The 16,101-nt window shown below is 39.5% G+C and overlaps 1 protein-coding gene across 4 annotated transcripts in view; it reads left to right on the top strand.

The window, feature by feature from the left end:
• The first annotated feature begins 294 nt into the window (after window positions 1–294).
• SPAG9 (sperm associated antigen 9) overlaps window positions 295–16,101 on the top strand; it is a 54,535-nt gene continuing 38,728 nt past the window's right edge. For 2 of the 4 annotated variants that reach the window (XM_035893276.1, XM_035893275.1), the window contains exons 1-2: window positions 400–411; window positions 11,881–11,951. The gene's annotated coding sequence lies outside the window, so the exon portion shown is untranslated. Of the gene's footprint in view, window positions 412–7,924; window positions 8,005–11,880; window positions 11,952–16,101 lie in introns of all 4 variants that reach the window. The other 2 variants (XM_035893274.1, XM_035893277.1) reach the window with 2 other exon arrangements.

The following is a 16,101-nucleotide window of genomic DNA, read 5'->3' as shown; positions in this document are numbered from 1 at the left end:
GCCTAGGTGGGATGCTTGGCTGACGGACACCGGACTAAAGTAGTTAGTGTCCTTCGTGTTTAAATGTGGGCTGTAGATCTGTTGTTCTGGACACCTGCTTGCACCCTTCCTTGCTGTGAAGGGCTGCTGTGCTATTTCCTACATGCTGCCTGAAGTGAAAGTCTTTTTAAAAACAAACATAGGGGTGAGTCTATATCTGTTCTTTCTCTTTGGAGAAATAACTTTGCTCAGGCTTTGAAATAAAATATCTGTAATTAATTGTTGAGTCTAACTTTACTCTTTTTGTTTAGAAATTCATCGAGTTTGAAGATTCTCAAGAACAAGAGAAAAAGGACTTACAGACCAGAGTGGAAGCGTTAGAATCACAAACTCGACAGCTTGAACTAAAAGCAAAAAACTATGCTGATCAAAGTAAGTAAAATATATTGCACTTCCTGTAAGTGATATTTGTGCGTTTTAAATTTCATTCTGTAAAATGATAAAACTTATGCTAAATATCTGTGCTATCAGATTCCTATATTTTGACAGATAACTAGGTTTAACTCTTGTGCAAGTTTGTCTTCCTTAGAATTGAGGTAAACAAATTAGACCTAAACTCATGACTTGTAATCTGATTCTTTTGGTATCCTACTTGTTGTTTTGCTTTCCTTTTAGTCCATGCTGTTTTCATGTTTAGCAACTTTTTCAGGAGATATTTAGAACTTATTCCCTTGTTAGGCATCATAAAATAAGCTCATTTTCTTCCATTAAACTGTTGTCTGTGCTAAAAATAAATGTAATCTTTGGGTTTAGATGCACTACTGGGATGAGAATACCATTGATGCTGATTCTCATTAGCTTTTGTATAATTTTTGCTGAAGTATTTATTTCTGTGAGGTATTTAGTTTTTATAGGAAAAGGGTTAAGGAAGAACACTTCCACTTTCAGAGATGTTTTGTGTAATTTACGAAAACTTGTGTAAGTTTTGGAAAAAGATAACAGTGATCAGTTTCCCTGAAATACTGAGAGTTACAATGTAAATATATTGTAGCTTATTCTGCTGGACTGCTTCTTATCTGGGTACATAGTCTCAAATGAAACTCTATCACTAGTTTTTCTGCTTCTAGTTGGGTAAAGTTAAAAAATACTCAGACCCACAGAAATCTTTTCTTCTCATGTCATCTCCCCCACCCTGCAGTCTTAAATTGAAGATGAAAGGCATATGCTGCTGAATGATGGTTTAAGGTTTTTTGCTGTGAGTCTGTTAAACACGTAATAAAGGTTATGATTTTTGTTTTCATGTAACCTCTTTAGCACAGTGTAGAAATAATGATCAGTATAAATTAATCTGAACTCTTTGTCAAGCTTCTGAGGTAACTCCTCCTGACATAAGACTAGCATGCCTATCGATTAATGTACAGCTCTTATTGCTGGGCCATGCAGAAATGTAAAGTAAGACTGTATCAAGCCTGATAAGGTTGAGATAAGATCAGTTTCTAAAAGCAGAGTGCCAGTTGTCAAAATAGCCCCTTTTTATTATTCATTCTTCCTTTATTTCTACTCAGCCACCTTTCCTGCCCATAATGCAACAAGTTACAGCTCTCTTTCAACTTAAAGTGTAATAATCTTCCCGTAGTTTAGTTTTCACTGGCATGAGTGAGTCTATAGCAAGGTAGAAGTATTAGTACAGTAGTGTTAAGGTGAACATAGGGGGCATGCAGAGCTGAATCTTTTTGAAACTCGAATGGTTTAGGAAGCTGTAGGCAAATCTTAGAGGCATGTACTACTTCAGGTCCATTGCTGTTAAAATATTCTCAGATTCCATACAGACAGGGATGGAGGAATGCTTCAAGCAGTCTTTTCTACTGAAAAGCAGGATCATTGATTTCCAGGAGCGTGTCTTTATAGATCAAGTCAAGCTAAAATGGGTAATTGTAAAGCATATGGTAGAGACTTGTATCAGAAATGCTATGATTCTTGTGAATGGAAGTGTGTGTGTGTGTATGTGTGTTTAAAAACATCAGAAGAGGGGAAAAGAAAACAATTGAACCAGAGTTGAGTGGTCTGTTATGGTAACAAAGGACACTGTTTTCAGAGGGCCTGTGCTCTAAGCCCACAGCCCAAACAACTTGTTAATGGGAAACCCTGTACTCTGACAACAGGATTACGGCATCAAGATTGCATCATGTCATATATGCCATTACTTTTTCTGTTAATAAAATAACAAGTACAAAATAGTTGAACAAAAAAAGAAAAATAATTTGAATCCCTGGCAACGTATGTGGCATTATACCTGGAGTTTCTCTTCTAGAAATTGCACTTGGTTACTGATGTACAAAATGCCATTTTATATTGTTCTGTGAATCTGTTTGTGTGACATTTGGTTTTTGCCTTGAATATTAAGCCTTCAAAAAAAAATCCAAAAACAGTTTTAAGCTTTTAATTACATTGTGTGTATATCACATTAATGAAAATATTTGCATGAGAAACTCAATTGTTCCAGTAGAACCACTGGGTGTTGGCTAGAACTACTTTTTCCATAAGAAAGAATGTTGAAAAAGTTATCATGGCAGCATAAAGTTCTGGTGTTAGAACACTGACTTTTAAACAGTACCAAAACATTTTTACTGGGGAAAAAAACCTTTTGTGATAGCAAAAAATGTAACTTTGGAGAAACAATAGAGCTGTGCTGAACATTGCTTCTGATTTGGGTTGATAACTTGTCTGGGACAACATGAAAGACTGTTGCAAAGATTTGACGTGCTGCTCATGCAGAGCAAGATCAAAGGGGGCATAAACACAGTTGTTGAACACCTAACAAATATTATGCAAGTGAACTGCTTTCACTGATCTAATTTTCTAGGGTGTAAAAACCATACTAGTGTATATATTCTTGAAGTAGTCCAACTCTACTGTGTTATCTTGTTTTCTGTTTTATAGGCAAGGTGATTTGTATGTCCTATGATACCAGAGATACCAATATGTCACTAATTCACTGGATGTGGCTACAAGTCTTCTAGCTATAATCCTTTTTCTTTTCTACTTCCTATATTACTGCATGTACATCTAAATTAGTCAGTGGTATTGCCAACTGTTACCACATTAACATTCAAAATATTGGTAGTGTTATCACTGATAATTGGAATTGCAAATGCCTGGCACAGAATAAGTAAGCAAATAAAACCTGGCTTTTCTTTTTTTGTGTCGGAGTATAGAGTCTGAGATAGCAACATCAGTTTATGATACAATTAATAGCTTAGAATAGAAAACAGGTAAGACATGGTCCCATGTAGTACTTTAACTAGAAGACTTTTTGGTTCTTGTAGAGTGCTACTTGTGCTCTTGTGCTATATGCTTTTTTCTCCTCAAATAAGCAAGATATGTGAGAACAAGTTGTGTCCATTAAGTTTTGACTCATTCTCTTGAACACCGTCCACCCTGAGCGTTTAGTGAAGACTAGCCCTGGGAGAGGGCAGCTCTTAAGTTACGTGGTAGGGTCAGCATGATTGTACATGCTTAAATGCACACACCAGTTAAAGTTGCTCAAGAAGCCATAGTTTCGTTATATCCTGAATTATAAGTGCTTGTTTTTGAAGACTTGGTGATCATCACACTAAAGAGAAAAAGAAATATTTCTTTGCATTTAAATTTATCATGTGGGATTACATTCATAGCCACATATTCAGCCAGCTGGGTTGGAATAAATCTGCCGTTTGAAATTAAAGAAGTGAAATAAGCTTATTTTGTGTCACAGTTACTAAGTTCCTGTGGCTCACTGACTTTTTTTTTCCCCCCTGCATTACAAAATTAAACAATTGCTGTCTGCAATCTCCTAGATGAGTGAACTACTGTGCTCTGCTCTTTCACAGGAGGAAATGGCAAGAGGGAGATGACAGCGTGACCTGGTGGCACTGCTGGGAGGGTTGTGAGCCACAGTAGATGATGAAATCCTGAATGGTGGGGGCAGATATACATGGCGTTACTACTGCTGCGTGATAGATAGCACTTGGTCCTGGTATTTGGTGGATTGTGGTGGTTGCCTAAGTCAAGTTTGCTGCCAAAAACAGTGTGACATGTTGCATCCTGGGATATTTTGGTAAACTTTACAACTGCTTTGAGGAGAGCAGAGGTGCAAGGATTTGCAACTTATATTTGGGCACAGGAATGTGCTGTAGTGGTGTGGCTCTGTGGTCTGTCTCCTCGACTCATTTTGTGCTGCTGCTCTTCTCTGTAACTTCCCATGGTTTGTCTCTGCCCTCGTGTTGGTGTGGGTTGGCTGCCAGCATTACCTGCGCAGGGAACGGCGGAAAGGCAGAGCCAGTGCTCTCAAGGGCCTATGGCTCGTGGAAGTTAAAGCAAGTTAAATATCACAAAGTTCCTGGGGATTTGTCTAGGAATGATGTTGGTACAGGCAGAGTTTTCAGCAGCTCTTGCTGTTGGTCTTGGGCAAACTTCTAGTGAGTGTGAGCAAATCTTTTTTTTTTTTTTTTGTTTTGTTTTGTTTTATGATTTGACTAGGCTTTCCTGGATTTTTTTTTTTTTTTCTCAACAGCAGAGGGCACCTCTTAATGTTGTGGAGATGCACCAAGTGTGGAAATGCCAGGTGTTCAAAAAATAACAGTTTAACACTTAAAATTCTTCTCTTCTCCTTCCCTTCCACTTCAATGATGTGTCTGAGGCAGACACCAGTCTTCGATAGAATCTTAAGCATTTCTTACAAGAGCTTGCATATAACTGACTCTCACATTATTACAGGTTTTTGCTGTGGTGAGACCCCTAGCTACACTTGTAATTAGTTTGCAGCATTAGAATGTTTCAAATTTCAACCTTGAGTCGGGAGAACCAGGCACTTAGAACTGTTAAAAAAACTTGTAATAGCAATATGCAGCTTGCTAGTCCTGCAATGCTCCACCAGGGCACATGATACTGCTTTGGATTCTGCTCGGTCTCCAGTTACCAAACGGGGTGAGTGCCTTGCACTGCTCACATGATGCACCACTGAATTATGTGGGGGCTCAGGAGGTTTAATTTCTTTCCCTTCCTTGCCTCCCTCTCTGGGAATGTAATTTCTTTTCATGTAATAAAGGCTGTAAGTTAATAAAGTTTTTTGGCGTATAAGATGTCCTGTCATCTTACAGGACAAAATACACTGTCCTGTAGTGTATTTTGACTTACTACAGGAATGGAACAGCTTTGGAGTATGCTTTCTGGAGGAATCCTTCTCAGAGTAACTTATTTACGAGAGAATCTGAAAAACACAATGTCTGCGTGGTTGAAGTGCTTTCTGATGGAGATGGTAGGCTGTGGGAGTTGAAAGATTTGGTTTCTTTTCTAGATCTGCCTAGTGCTAAAGTACAACCAAGGTATCATACAGCATTTGACAGGACAACTAAGGCACAGATATATTTTCATAACTCATAAGTTTATCAAACCTTAGCTTTGTAATTTGTGTTCAAGTTAGATTATATTTAGGGAAAACTACATATGTTAAAAAAAAAACAAAACAAAAAAACAAAACAAAAAAACCCAACCCCAAAACCCTAACACCAGAACAAACCAAGAAACAGCTCTTGGTCTTCAGAGCTGCAAATGTTGTGATGTAACTGTTGGGATGATTGTGTTTCCCACATCAGGTGACATCGTGCAGCAATTGATACTACTTGTGGTAGGTTTTATTTGGGATATGAGACAAATGTTTTGGAAGCTGACCTAAAAACATGCAGATTTGTTTTCCGCATAAGCTAAACAGAACTGTGGCTTTCACTGGCTTCAAGAGAAAATGCGAGTCCAGATTCTGTTGTGAATCTTCTGAGGATGTTTAAGTTATTTGGTATTTTATTCTCATCTGAGCTCTCCAGACACCAGTATTACTGTAACGTACACCCAGGTAGACGACCTTGTGATGTATAGTCTGAAGGCATCCAGTATGCTGAGATAAACCCGCACAGAGCTGCAGCAGCAATTTAACATGGGCCTGTCTAGTTAACAAGGAGACTCTAATATGAACTTAAGGCTGTGAAGCTCAACACTGTTTTGAGATTTGACTTGTGACTTGCGTATCTGTGCACATGATGATGTGAATAACTTAGCTGGTATGACATACATCTGTCAGTAATGCTATTTCTAGCTATGGCTCAACTGTAGTGTTTATACTAAGAAGAAAACATTTTAGAAAGAAAGCTTTTCAATAGATCCGTGAAAGGAGTTGAAAGGTTGAGTTTTGTTCGGTGGGTGTCTGGATTGTTCCTACATATTTTTCAAAGACTGAGAACAGCAGAACTAATCTTATTTCCAACAAAGGAGAACAGCTTGACTTCTTGTATTTCTCGATTAACAAATTTGGAGCTTACTATCTGCTACTTTTTTCTTAGTGCAGTTGTTTCTCATCTACACTGATTTGTTTAGAAGGCAGATTCCCCTGCTGCCCTCCCCTGTGCTGTGCCTCGGGTATCATTTACTAAACTTGAAGAATCTTTCTGTAAGAAGTGTGAGCATCAAAATGTATCAGAAAGGAAGGCTTTGTTTCCGACTAAAGCATTTCTGGGTTACTTTCATGGCTGCGTTACATTGTGAAGTTCCAGGAGTACCTACTGGTCCTGTATGGTGGTGTGGGAATCAGCAGTCCACTAGATGGAGCAGAGGGTACAGGCAGCTCAGGAGATCGCACCGAGTCATGCTACAAGACTGGAGGCTAAAATAAAATGGAGTAGAAAATTAGAGCACTGATTGGCCCGCTTTAAACTCTTCTATTAATATACCTGAACAAAAGCGGTGAGAGGAGGTTGAAATCCACTGGCATATAATTAACTGCTCATGTACTTTTTTAAATTGAGAGTGTCTTGTGCTAGTGGTTTAGGTGCTGGAGTTTGATTGTTATAATAATTCTATTGCTGTAAATGTTGCAGCAGTGGAGAAAATGGCTTTAAATGTCTTTTACAATCTTACATTCCTGAATTGTCACTGGTTATCTGGCTTTAAAAACAAATCCCTTCTGCTGTAGCTTCTGTGTTCATGCTGACTTCATGTTGGATTTTCTCAAAAAGTTACTTGCCTTCAATAGCCAAATGGATAAATGAAGCATCCCACTGTTTTCAAAACAGTCGTCAATCAATCAAAAAGTGAAATGCTATTTTGGCCAGAGACTAGGCAAGAAGTTGGTACTACATTCAAATTATTTTTAACTTGATTTTGGTTAGAAGTTGGCTTGTATATATCCCTGTTCATTTGAATTTCAACCTTTGTGAGGGATATCCTGGCATATGGCGCTCCTTATGTTGAATGGTTGTAGCAGAACGTTTAAGGAGATTTTTTTAAGTTTCATGTTGGTTTGTGGTGATAAATTACAGTGATTTTTGTGGATCTGAGACATGGTGGATACTTGAACAGTCCAGAAGTGTTAGGGATAAGACCATGCAGCTTTATGAATTGATATTTGCTATCAACAGAGCATTCTTGATAGCTACGTTATCTTCATAATTGAAACTGCCCTACTTTTTAAACTGAGAACTAGACCTATAGTTCACACTAGTAAGAGCCACTTGAAGATGTTGGTCTTGCCAAGGAGTCAAATTTATCACTTGTTTTACTTGTTTCCAGGTCTTAGCACTTTCAGGTTAAATACTTATTTGATAGCCTCAGTTCCTGTTTCAGTCCGTGGTTGATGTGTGTCCTCATTAGTGACTACTTAATAGGTCATAAGGTCCTACCTGATCATGGGATTGATTATGCTTGATCTGTATCTTAACTTTCGTATGGGACCTGCTTCTAAGAATGGAGCTGGATGAAAGCTCTATGAGGAGAGCTGTCAGATAGTGCTAGGAAAGGCTTGTTAGGGAGCTGGATCTCTGTCCTGGCTTGTGTAGCAGGAACCTGTAATTCCTCTTGAAGGCATCATACTGGTTGGATATGGCATTCTAGCAGGTCTGTTTCTCTTTCTCCCCCTCAGGCTTATCAGCAGTTTGAGGCAGAGGACAACATACAGATGGAGGGTGTTCCAAACTTGGTAAAAGCCATCAGACTTGGGAGGTAAGCTCTGATTTTTGAACAGGCAGGGTGGGCAGCTTTGCTGCCTAATTCTTCATAATGCTGTCAGGAGACAGAAACTCCAGAGGCTTCTCTCTAGTTTGCTGTAATATTTAATCACCCATTTTTAGGTTTGATTGGTTTGATTTGATAGAACTTTGATTAGGATTGGTATTTCAGGTCATTGAATGTGTTAGGATATTGACAGTACTGGAGAAGGTTGCAGGTGGACCTTGGGTATGAGTTTGTGGTAGTGTTCCAGTGGGATGCTTTCTTATCAGCCTAAAAATACTACAGTATTTGCATTTTATGCTCATACTTGTGGTGTTGAAAGACCTTTAAAATTTTTCCATGTAGACTTGCAACTATGAGTAGTGAAACTTTAGATGTGTATTTTATTTTGCACATGTAATAGCTTGTACAATATGATCTTGCAATGTAATATCTTCCCTGAGGTAATGAGGGTATAATGGCTTTATAAAGACCTTTTACAACAGACACAATGGGTATCTTGCTTTTAGGATGTATATCATCAAACTGATTTTATTATTTACCCATTAAGAATTTGATATGTTAGTGGAAAAAAGTCTTGGACTGCAATATCAGAGGAGCTTTTTTTTATTGTTACTTAAAAGTCGTATTGATGGGAACTGTGTCTGGTTGCCACTTTGTGGACCCAGCGTGCGTCGGGCAGCACCCCGCTCCATTCCTCTTGGGGGGATGTAATCAGGGTGGTGCCAGGCTTCCACTCTTGTGTGCTGGTGGAGTAAAATGGAACTGGCAACAGTTTGGTTTTAAAAGTGCTTCTGGATTCCAGTGGAAAGCATTTTTTTGTCTCCTATTTAGTTTCCCATTACTGCTGATGGGAGTCTACCTTTAATAGTGACTTATTAAGTTTCTCCAAGGTTTTGGGGCCAGAATCTGGTGATCTTCCTCAGAATTCTGGTTGTTCTTCAGTAGGTTCAAGTATCTTCTGTGTTCAAGTCTGTGGTGATCTCTGATTCTCAGGGAATATCTGATCTCTTCCAGTGTTTAATTGGAAAAGGGAAGCACGATCCATTGGTTGCTTGTTTTGTCAAGATCTTATCTTTGATGGGAGGTGTGTTTTGGGTAGAAGAGACTTCTGGTGTTGCATATCGTCCTGCTGGTATTGGAAAAGCCTGTTCTGAGGACTGTTAATGTGGTGTCTGGGGGTATATAAACTCCGTGTACATCCTCTTATGACTGAAACTTCCAGCTGTAGGACTGTGATGTGTTACACAGCTGGGAGTGACTTCCAGAAGAAAATGCTGGATGTCGACTACATCTTCTAGGGCCTACATTTTTTTTTTTTTTAACCTTTGTATGTAACAAAAATAATTATCAGATTTAATGAAGATACCCTCCTTGACTATGCAGCGTCTGTATCTATGTACTTTTGTCTTCTGTGACTTGGCTTAAGGAACTACTTGAAATTGAGCCCTAAAAGGAGAAAATGGTGTGCTTTGTTATGGAACAACTGTAGTGAAAGTGTTTGTTATATCCATAACAGTGAGAAACGCTGTTGTGGGTTTCATGAAGGTAGGTTATGGACAGCTATGAAGAAAGTAGGGTGTTTGTAACACCTAATGTAGCGTTGATTTTCATTAAATGCACAGTGTCAAATACTTCTCTCAGCATCCACCAGATAAAACTAATCTCTAGGAGCCAGCATTGGCTGTACTGTGTAGACATGCGCGTACCGAACATCGTCGGGGTGCATCGCCGTGGTTTGGGGTTTTTTTGCAGGTTCCTGGTGAAGCCGCATGGAACCGCGACTTCAGCACCCCGTACGAAGCAGCGGCGTTTCGCAGGGAGGCAGCTGGGTGCGGGGCTGCGGCGGGGCTGCCCAGTGCTTGGACACTGTTTCTAGGGGAGGGAGTGGGTTTCACAGAACACGAAGCCAATTAGTCATGCAGTTTGCACTTTCTGATTTCCAGGCTATTTGCCTGCCCTAAAGCAGGTCTAGCACAGCGGAAAGGTTATCAGGCCCTTGGTCTGTGGGGAAGGGAGAGACGCTGGGAACTGTAATGCAAAGAGGTGGTGGATTCACAGGCGAGCAGCCGCCGCTGGATGGGGTGCGGGCAGCCAAAGCGGCTGAGCTCTGCCTTGTAGCTACCAACTGGTTACTGCTGGGATGTCTCTGATGGTCAGCTGTTGTAAAATGTCACTACTACTACTAGAATACCCGTCAGTCTAAGTGGATAAAATTTGGTTTGTCACATCACACTTCATCACTGTAAATTCTGACACTCGTTTCTGGTAGGCGCAAGGTTTCATATAACCTCCCTTTAAACGTATGAGGGGGCTTAAAACAACTGTTGCCCCAAAATAATAAACTAAAATCCTCCATTCATTAGGTATTATTTGTGTCTTGCATTACATGTCAAAAATACATATTTATGTATCTATTGTGCTGTAAAATCTATTTTTATCTATGTTGTGCTGTAAACACTTCGCTGGCTGCTGTTGGACCCACAGAACTCTTGTTCAGTCTGATAACAGTGCAGAAATGAAAGTGTTCAATCTTGCATTAGTATAAATAAAATTCAATTTAATACTTTTGGTCAGATATTTATAGATGGAGTGCAAAAGGTTGTATCAAGAAACTTAATGCTCTCCTAAGAGCAAGATGAGATTAAAAGCTAAGAATGTTTACCCAGATTTGAGTGAGCAGACAATTATGTATTTTGGTTCCAGCATTTGACTCTGGCAAAGATTTTTTTTTTTTGATTGAAACATACTTACAATAAAATACTGTGCCAAAATACAGATATGTGGAACAAAAAGAAATGGTATATTGAGAATTGATTTTCAGAAGACCCAGTTGGCAATACGAAAATGTGCAAATGGCAAAGAAGATGCTGGCATTTCTCTTTAGATAATGTGTGTTTGGCAGTGAGTCTCTGGAGATGAGCAACTATAAATTTGAAGTTTCCCAGGGGTATTTATATGTGGCAAGTGGAAGAAGAGAAACTCTGTTACAGAACTTGAAACACATGCTTCTGTCCTGTAAATATCCTGCTCAGAAATACCTAAACAAAAAGATGGGATTGTCATCTAAGCAGCAAAAAGTGTTTTCTGTTTGAATGGAAGGAATTAGCTGTGTGAAGAAATTCTGAATTCTCTTCATTTTTCTGCAGATTAATTGCATAGTTTGTTCCAGCTTAGCTCCTCTTAATATGATCTTATTGTCTAAAGTTTTATGAAACCTGCTAGATGTATTTTTAATTTCTTGCAATACCTACAGAAATACTCAAATCTTTTCTTCCCCTGAATCTGTTGCTTTAATACTCAGTGGAATGTGAGTGAATGCCAGCAGAAGCCTTAATTTCTGTACCACACCATAAGACTTGAAGCTATCTTAAAAATACTTTGTTTATGTTTGTCCTGGTTAAACACCTCTGGAGATTTTGTGTGGTTATATTCTGGGAAACCAATATAGAGCCTTAACTGGAGCTCACAGCTCTTGTCTGACAATGAGTCTCGCTGTGTGATGTGGCTTCTGCCTCTTCCTATGTTTTCCATGTGCACGTGTGAAACAATCTGCATTGGTGCGAGCCGTAAGCTGTCCTTGAACGTAAAAATCCCCTCTCGCTGGACTAGCAGTCAGCTAGGGAAAATAGGTTTGGGTCTTTTTATGAGGACTGCAGATAGTAAGGTTGTGCTGCTGGTGACGGGAAGCTCAACTGCTGGGAGTTTAAAAACACAGGAACCAACATACTTTTTATCCTGCTCTTCTCTACTCAGTACTAAGAATACTCTCATCTCTGATCTGGTTGCCTAGTCCTAGGCAAGTCACAGTCTCATTTACTAGAACTCTGAATTTAATTTTAATTCCTTTTTTCATTTTTCTTCCAGTTAGCAGACTTGAGGAGAGGGAGGCAGAGCTCAAGAAAGAATACAATGCACTTCATTCAAGACATACAGAGGTAGGTCGTTACGTCAAGATGAATTCAGAGTATCTGTAAAAATGTAGATCTATGGAAAACTTTGTGTTGTGAGCAACTGGGAAAATTATTGGATTTTTTCATTTGTTCACTGATGTTTGTATTGGTAATGTTGGTTGTAACCAGGCTTCACTTGATACGTAGTTTTTCTAACTCACATCTAAGTGTCTAGTTCTGCACGTTAGTTTGATTATATGATTGTCGATTTTACAGCATTCTCAGTTATTTGTAACCTTTAAAAAATTAGGAATTCACTTTTTCATATTTCAGAGACAATTCTTCAAAGCACATTAACAAACTTCAAAGAAATAGAAGTGAAATTGCAATGTCAATGCTCTTTCCAGAAGTTCTCTATGTTGGTTTTCCTTGTACCATTGAAGGAACAAAGACCATAAAAAAATTGGCCTCCTGCTGAGAGCCATGATTAAAAAGTCCCCACCATACTTATTGATAGCTATTGAAAACAGTATTTGCTAATGAAGATGGGACAAGTTTGACTTTGTTAAACTAAATAAATGAGCCACACTTTTTAAGTTGGTTCTAGAGCATAAAGGGACTTGTGGTGCTTTGATTTTTAGCAGCAGGTTGTCTTTCCCATGCAGGGGTGCTTACTGCCTAACTAGTAACTAGGTTTTCTGAATAATTCTGATTAATCTGAAGCGCCAATATTGAGCACAGTTCTCCTTACTCTGATTGCTTTGCCTTTGTTTCAAAGGTCAAATAGCTGGTTTTAGATCATCGCTGACAGTGGGGAATGCAATACTGTCTGTTCCTACTTCAAAAGACCACATGTGGGGAGAGAGAAAGCAAATACAGATGACTGATTTGGTTGCCTTTAATACTTCCGTAGCAATCTTAAAATGAGCATGCTGTACTGACAACAGCTGAAAATGGCCTGGAACCACAACCAACACATAGCTCTTGAGTATTGCGTGACAGGATTTATGCAGCTTTCAAAAATATTCATATATTTACTGAAATCCTAATGTATTTAAGATCATGTTTGTTACTCAGTAGTTTCTTTAGAACGCTGCATCTGTTGAAAACTGGAAACTTAAGTAAAATGAGAAGTGACAAAGCCTAATGCTGCCCACTTAAGTTTTACATCTTTTAGGATTGGAAGTACTTCAGAGTACTGTGTGCTTGCAAAGTTTTGGTTTGCTCTAGTTAGAACCTATGGGTACTATCACAACAGAAATGACACAGGTTTTTATTGAATCCTGTTTTGCAGAGTTCAAGATAACTAAATGTATTGGGCACCATTAATTCAGTGAAATGCTAATGAAATGTTCTGAATATCTTTTTACGTAGGTTTTGCTCCAAAATGGACAACAACCTCTGCTGGTTTGATTCCAATTTATTAAATGCTTTTACATCTTAAATTCACTTTCTTTGGTGTAGGGAGAGGTGTTTCCTTGGGCTTTATTATTACTGAGCTGACTCCTTTCTTCGTAAAGAAATAAGTTGTAATGGAACATGGTATATTCATACGTCTGTGCTCCTAAAATCAGGCCTTGTGTTTTCTATGCCCTTTCCTTTCAGCACGTTTACTTCCTTCTTTCTTTGTTTTCCAGTCTCAGCTTTTTTTTTTTGTTTCACCTCTCTCACTTTATTATGTAGCTTCTAAAACAAAAAACCTTTACCTTAGGTTGTCTCTCATTTTGTCTGTGAAGATTTTGATCTCTGTCTTTAGGTGACAGGTGGATGTACCCATTACTAGAGTACCCAAAACTCAGCTCACCAGCTGGCAGCTGCTGAAATGCAACGGTATATTCAGGATAGGACACAGAGTCGATGGGGTAATGGGTTTGTGGGCTGTGAAAGCTCCGTTCTGGGCTGGGAACTAAGGGCAAAGAATAGCTACCAGGAGTGTGTTTCTTTATAAAAGGTTGCAAGCCCTTTTAACAACTGTGTGACTGACCTCAGGGAGTTAATGAGGTACTCCTTACCTTCGCTTGCAAAGACTTTTTTGAGCACAAGTAGAGAGACCCTTGTCAACCTCTCAAAGTACAGACTTCCCGATGTACTGTAGTCACAGACTGTCCCAGGCCAGCATTTCAATGCTGGTATCTGGTCTGTGTTTGAGTCAGACTGAAATCCCTGGGGAGTGGAAAGGGTTGTCTGATCCTAGTGCCCGTCTTCCCCCATCCCCTTTGTGATTTTCTGCTTCCCTTTCTCCCAACAAATTCTAGTGGTTTAGGTCTGTGTAGTAATTTTTTTCGTTTAATGCAAGATACTTTGGCAAATATCCAACCTACTTTAAGCATTAAGTTTATTGACTTAAATACTTCTGTCACAATACTTCTTTCTGAAACTTTTCTTACTTTGATGTTTTTCTAGGAAGGAATACATTTTTCCTTCTGAATTAGTCTCACCATTGTCCTTGCAAGCGATCCATCTTTGGTACTTACTGAAATGGCAATTGTTTTTCTTTCAGTTGACCAAATAATGAACAGAGCATTAGAAAGATTTTTTTATTTTTTTTTTTTTTAGCTCTAAGATGTTGGCAGTGATTACTTTGACAGGTGTCGCATTAAAGATGTGACTTGACTGCATTTTCTGCAATCTTAATTTCTAGCAATTTTTCTCTATTCTGCCTGTCTTCGGTATTTGCTTCCCCCCTTTCCCCCCTTATTCTTTAATTCACGGCTTAGTATTGCAGGCTTGGATGTCTTTCTCTTCCAACTCTTGACTCCACTGAGGCTCTGTAACCATGTCCTCTTCCAGCACTAACCCTACCTGCTTGAGGCTGCCTCTTTGCTGGAGATCACTGCCCAGCAAGCTCGCTGGCTCAGCAGCTCACTGGAGTTCCACCTAAACAGTTTCAGTCAAAATGGACCAAAATCTACTTAAACTGATTAAGCCGTGGGAAGTTACACCAGCGATGCAAACCAGAGAACTGAATCCCTCTCCCGCAGTGTGCGCTGAGTGCTGGGAGTGCTCCTTGGAGCTCAGCCTGCCGGAGCCGGGCTCTGCATTGCAGCTCCAGGGCACCAGCCTGCCCTAGCAACAAGGTGTCTGCAGCTGCAGAGAGAGCAGGGCTGCCTTGGCTTCTTAAACCTCTGGGAAGAGGCTTTTGCCTTCTTCATCATTCTGTCAAATTAGCCTCTGTCTTTCTTGCTGCTCTCTATAGAGCAGGAGATGAGCTAATGAGTGCAAGGGGAATATATCCCCTTAAGCTTCCTCCCCTGATAAGTCTGTGCTGAGCTAACTGACTTGATTTTAAACAGGTTAGGGTATGATAACCTGAGCAGTTGGGTTGGTAGGTTGGAAGGTGGAGTGTAGCTGGGCATTTGTAGCAGGTAGCAGAGAAGATAAAGTGTTCAGTCAGAACATAATGTGTGAATGCAGCCTTGAACGTGTTCTGACATCCATGTCATGATTCCCTGCTTAGTTAACATGCTCTGGTCCCTTACATTTCCTCTGTTTTCAGCATATTTTGATCTTGTCCTCATCTTGCTCTGTTTCAATGCTCAGAACAGATCAGCAATAGAGCAGCATGCGGGAATTCCTGAATCTGGACTTCTGGAATTTAACTATGCAAAGTCTCTTTTCCATCTTTCCCTGGCTGTAAAGGACCAGATGCAGGAAATGATTGTACAGCCACAAGGGCAGTATGCTGGAAAGTTGAATGGTTGACAGTGGTGTAATCCAAAAATCTTTGGACCTTTGCTCTGTAGACTCAGAAGGGAATTTTATTACTTGGTTATAGTTTTTATCCCAAACACTATTCTGTTTAATAGAAAATTTACTTCTTGTATTAACTGTCTAACAGTAGTCTTGTCTTGTGCACATACCTGCTGGTGCTCTTTGCCTTTGCTGCAAAGAGATGACGCGCTGCTGCTAGTGATTCTTTCAGAGCAAACCCCCTGAGTAGGAGGTAAAGGGTCTTACTTTCTTTTTCTGCATAGTTAATGGGGCACACTTCATAACTATGGCACTGGCTTTCTAAAGGCCTGGCTGCAGACTGTTTTACATTTACTACTCTGTTGGGAAACTGAGGGAAAGCAATGCTTTAGCATCTGCTTGAGAGCTGGTTAATACCTGTGGCACTTCTCTGCACAGATTTCCAAAATAAACCTTTTTTTTTTTTTTTTTTTTCCCCCTTTTTAAGGAAGGTTTTTTTTTTACC

The sequence above is a fragment of the Egretta garzetta genome, unplaced genomic scaffold (assembly GCF_000687185.1).
Source record: "Egretta garzetta isolate BGI_Z169 unplaced genomic scaffold, ASM68718v1 scaffold34, whole genome shotgun sequence".
NCBI lineage: Eukaryota > Metazoa > Chordata > Aves > Pelecaniformes > Ardeidae > Egretta > Egretta garzetta.
The sequence above is the reverse complement of the archived record's forward strand: the minus strand, read 5'-3'. Positions and strand labels throughout refer to the sequence as shown.